The sequence below is a fragment of the Halichoeres trimaculatus genome, unplaced genomic scaffold, assembly GCF_033239565.1.
Source record: "Halichoeres trimaculatus isolate MK-OKI-2021-1 unplaced genomic scaffold, fHalTri1.1 fHalTri1_scaffold_20, whole genome shotgun sequence".
In the NCBI taxonomy this organism is placed as follows: Eukaryota; Metazoa; Chordata; class Actinopteri; order Labriformes; family Labridae; genus Halichoeres; species Halichoeres trimaculatus.
Genome location: NW_027437198.1, coordinates 27,300,651 through 27,305,702, shown reverse-complemented (window position 1 = coordinate 27,305,702; position 5,052 = coordinate 27,300,651).

The following is a 5,052-nucleotide window of genomic DNA, read 5'->3' as shown; positions in this document are numbered from 1 at the left end:
TTAATTTTAGGAATGTTCCCAATGTGTTTTTTCAGCCAAATATTTTTGGTTAAAATTTTTGAAAAAAATGTTAGGGGTAAGTTTTGTTTTTTTCAAAATTTTCTGAATGCTAATAAAACACTCAAAGGTGTACCCTGAAGGTTCATGAACCCTTACGATGTCTTTATAAGGATCATAGGAGCATCCAACGTGTGTTTTTCTCTGGTTAAAGTTTGAAAACAAACAAATGTACAAAAATGTAGGGGGTTGGCCTTTGTTTTTTTCCAAGACTGTTTGAATGTTGAAAAACACTTAAAGGTTTAGCTTGGGTCCATCTGCAACAAAGACAAATAAAATGTAGTTTTAAAAATGGTTTATTGGTTGATTGATGGTAAAATTCTTGAATCTTGTGACAGAGTTATTTGCAGCGTCTTCACAGTTTAAGATTTTTTTCAACAGGAGTTTGGTCAAATTAAACAAAAGAACAAGAGCGTCAAGTTTATTCAGAATAACATCATGAGTTTGGAGTAATGTTGCTTACTTAATTAGGAACAACAGACCAACGTTCACCATCTTTTATCTCTGTTTGGGTCTCCTCCACCCTGAGTTTTCCTGTGCAGTGTGAAAACATGAAATCTGCTGTGAGATCCTCTTTTCCCTGACGGACACGTCTGAAGCAGATGAAGCGCTGCTCTCTGCGCTCATTTTGATGAAGACACGATCTCACATAATGACCATCATGAACACTGCACATTATTATTCTTTCTCATCCAGCACAATGGCTCTTCAGCTCATGAAACAAGAGGTCTGCCAAATGTCACGCCGAGATGGATGATTATCGTCAGCTCGGCTGTCATGGGAATTTATCTATGGCCTGTAATTTGCAGGCTGGAGCAGCAATGAGCAGAGATAAGATCAATATTTAATGACAGTGTAAGTGAAGCTTAAGGGTTGTCACTTATGCCTGTGCTGTTAATGACATGTCACATTATCATACTTATCAGATTGGGTCAATCTTAACTGCAATTACCGCCTCATTTCTTTTTAATTCATTACAAATGTTGGATCATTTCAGTCCGTTTCTCTGCAAACACCAGGAACCTCCTCTCTGGGTCTCAGCTTCAGACTTCATCTGTTACAGGGAGCGTGGATCGCTGTAATTCAATCAACAGCGCTAAAAGGTGTTTGTAACTTCAGGGAAAAGTGTGTTTCATGGCTGAGGAAGCCCCTATGCGCGGCGCCCCACTCTGCCTGGTAATAGTATCCCACAGTGGGCCCGCTGATTGTTTTAGTCCTGGATCAGTGGCCGCGCTGTAAACCTGAGAGCCCAGCCTGCTTTTCATGTCAAAACCTTCAAGGGAAAGCGGCCACAATCCAAGAGCAATCACACTTGAGACATCAAAGTGCCGGAGAGAAGAGAGGCGAGAGACGGTCCGCATTTTTTCCACGCAAGCCAGGAGCCGGTGAAGCGTGGAGGAAGAGGAGATGATCTAAGGGGAGATGCCATCCAGAGGAAGACGGAGAGCAGACAGATGTGCGTGGGCAGGTCGCGGCACATCAGGGCCTCTCCTCTGGCTCAGAGACACCGAGAAGCCAGCGCTGGCCACATTCCTGCTCCCTGATCATCCACTGAGACCAGCCCTGGGTCTGCAGCCTGGGTCTGCAGCGTGGGTCTGCAGCATGAGGCTCTCAGCGCAGAGTTTCATGGTCAAGTTTGGATAAATAAACCAAAGTTGAATAATTCAATCAGTGTAACATTATTTCTCTAATTCAGTAACTAACAGGAGAAAAAGTTATTGAACAAAATTTATATTTGAAAATAGAAATGAAGATAATGTTGAGTTGAAGTTCAGGCTGACACAGCAAAAAAACTCATACAGTCAGATTAAAAAAAAATCATCCAAACAAACACTTTTGATTCATAAATTCTTTTTTTGACATCATATAAGATTTTTCATTTTTTAAGTGTATTTAAGGGGCTGTGAGGAGTTGAGAACTGATCTTGAAAAGGTAGAGAATCTAAGTAAAGAAGGGTGATATTGCACAAGCTAAAGGCTAAAACACAAGCTAAAGGCTAAAACACAAGCTAAAAGTTAAAACACAAGCTAATGGCTCGAAAACATGCTAAAGGTTAACATGAGCTAAAAGGCTAAAACACAGGCTAAAGGATAAACCATGAGCTAAAGGCTAGCACACAAGCTAAAGGCTAAAACACAAGCCAAAGGCTAAACATGAGCTAAAGGCTAAAACAGGAGCTAAAAACTAAAACACAAACTAAAGGCTTTAACATAAGCTAAAGGCTAAAGTATAAAGAAAGGCTAACTTACATGCTAAAGGCTGAAACACAAGCTAAAGGCTAGAAAACACTATAAAGGCTAAAACCTGAGATAAAAGCTTTAACATGAGCAAAAGGCTAAAATATGAGCTGAAGGCTTAAACACAAGCCAAAGGCTAAAACTAAAGGTAAAAGCTTAAACAAGAGCTAAAGGCTAGAAAACCCTATAGAGGCTTAAACATGAGCTAAATGCTTAACTAGAGGTAAAGGCTAAATTACAAGCTAAAGGGTAAAACATGAGCTAAAGGCTAAAATATGAGATAAAGCCTACAACACAAGCCAAATGTTAAAACACGAGCCACTGGCTATAACATGAGCTTAAGGCTCAAACATGAGCTATAGGCTAAAACACAAGGCAAAGATTAAAACACAAGGTAAAGATTAAAACACAAGCTGAAGGCTGTAACTTAAGATAAAAGCTAAAATAAGAGCTAAAAGCTAGAAAACACTTTTAAGGCTAAAACACGAGCTAAAGGCAAAAACAGAAGCTAGCAGGCTTAAGCATGAGCTTAAGGCTTAAATATGAGATAAAGGCTAAATTACAAGCTAAAGGCTAAAACACAAGCTATAGGCTAAAACATGAGCTTAAGGCCAAAACACTAGCTAAGGGCTAAAACACAAGCTAAAGGCTTAAACATGAGCTTAAGGCTAAAACACAAGCTAAAGGCTAAAACAGGTTTGTGTGTTAGTGCTAATGTTGACTCCAACCTACAGTCAGCAGTTATTCTGCAGTGGTCTGTTCAAACTTGAGAGTCTATCAATAAAATGAAGAGCCAGGTTACGTTAGCTCTGCTTGGTGAGGTTGGAGTTGGTAGATGAGCTCTGGTAGGACAGAACCAGGATTCACTAACGTTACACGTTACAGACACGTCTCAGAGCACCGGGCTGTGAGGAGAGAGAAATATAGCAGCTGCTAAACTACGCTACAAACTGACAAAGTTAGCTTGTTGCCACGTTTCAAAGCGTAGCGCTGCCTAGCTGTTGATAAATACCTTACCTCGTGGAGTTGGATCCAGTAAAACGTTTAATATTTTCTTATTTTTCTTGTTTTGAACCCAAACCCCTGATGGTGAGTATGAGAAAAACTCAAATAAGTTTAATCTGACCACACCTGGCCACTTGAATCCCCTCCTACAGGTGTTTGTTGACGCTTGCTGTGGACGGGTTAATCATTAAATGTTGAGTGTGATAACAGAGACGTCAGAGCAGCTGTGTTTCCCGCCTGCTGTGATGAAGAAAGGCAGAGGTTGTTAACTTGTCAGTGGTCCGTCACTCCTCCTCCTCCTCCTCCTCACCTGTCATTCATCTCTGTTCCGCCTCACTGCTGCCCAGCCAATAGGAAGCTGGCGCCCGACCAACGAGCCCGGGCTGCTTGGACTTGTGCAGCGAGCTGATTGATAAGCACAAACAGAGCTTTGCAGCAGTCACAGGACACCGTACAGGTGCAATTAACACATCAGACAGAGCTGGCAGAGTGATCAGGAGGTTTAAGGCCTGATGTGAGGAACATGATTGGGTTTTCATACCGAGATGTTAATTATCAGCGCGGCTGTGTGGATAAATATTCATTAAAGAGGATTCAGAGGCGTCATTAGGATCAGGAGGACAGAGGTCCAGTTTATAACCAGAGCTCAGCGTTGAATTTAAATCTGATCATGGTGGTTGTCACAGCTCAGCCTTTCTCAACCTTTTATCGCTCAATCAGGTTTTTAAAACATTTATTTTTGCTCTTAAGGTTTTTTCTTGAGAGCATTTAAAGATCCTTTGTTCCTGATATTTTTTTTGCATTTTAAATAAAAAGCTGCAGTAATCCACAACCTTTGCTTTCATAGGAGCCACTTTACTTCAGGTCACCTCAATTTTAGTCATTCAGGAGCCACAAAATCGAATTTGATTAAATGTGATGTCCACGTTTTTTCTTTTAAATAAATCTGCTAAAAATAATAATAATAATAATAATAGGAATAAAAATTGAAAAAAATTGCAACATTAATTCTATGTATTTGCAAAATTTATGTAATTACAAAAAGTTGCAAAATATCTCAAAAAGTTAATTTTTTAAAAGTTAAAAAAAAAAAATGAAATTTAGAAAGATGCGCAGAAGTTCTCAAAATAATGAGAAAATTTTGCAAAAGTTTTACAATAAATATTTGCCAAAATTTAATTAATGTGCAAAAAAGTTAAAATTGTAATTTTGTAATATTTGGTTAATTTTCGAAAACAAAAAAAGAAAAGGAAGAAAAATCTGAATTTTTCAAAATTCTAAAATAACAGAAAATTAAAAAAAATTTGAAATTTACAAAAACTTGCCAAAAATTTTATACATTTGCAAAAAAACTAACTAGCAAATTGCAAAATAACAAAAATGAAATTTAAATATTTTGCAGAAACTAATACAAAAATCGATTTGCAAAAACTGCAAAAATTTGCAAAATCTTCAAAAATTTAGTTTTTTTTCAAAATTTTCAAAAAAAAAAAAAGTAAAAAAAAAAAAAGAAATTCAAAAAATTTTCAAAAATTCTTTAAAAAATTGAAAGCCTTGTTGCAAGAAGTGATGCAGATTTGGTTCAACAAAATATCAACATATGCTTTTGTTTTATGTCATTTTCTTTATTCATTAATATTGTTTAGAATAAAAGTAAAGATTCTTTATTTTAGTATTTTTTTCGAAGCTACAAGGAGCCTCTGTTAAGGAAGAGTTTTTGCTAATGAGAGCTGTAGGTTGCAGACCTCTGTGC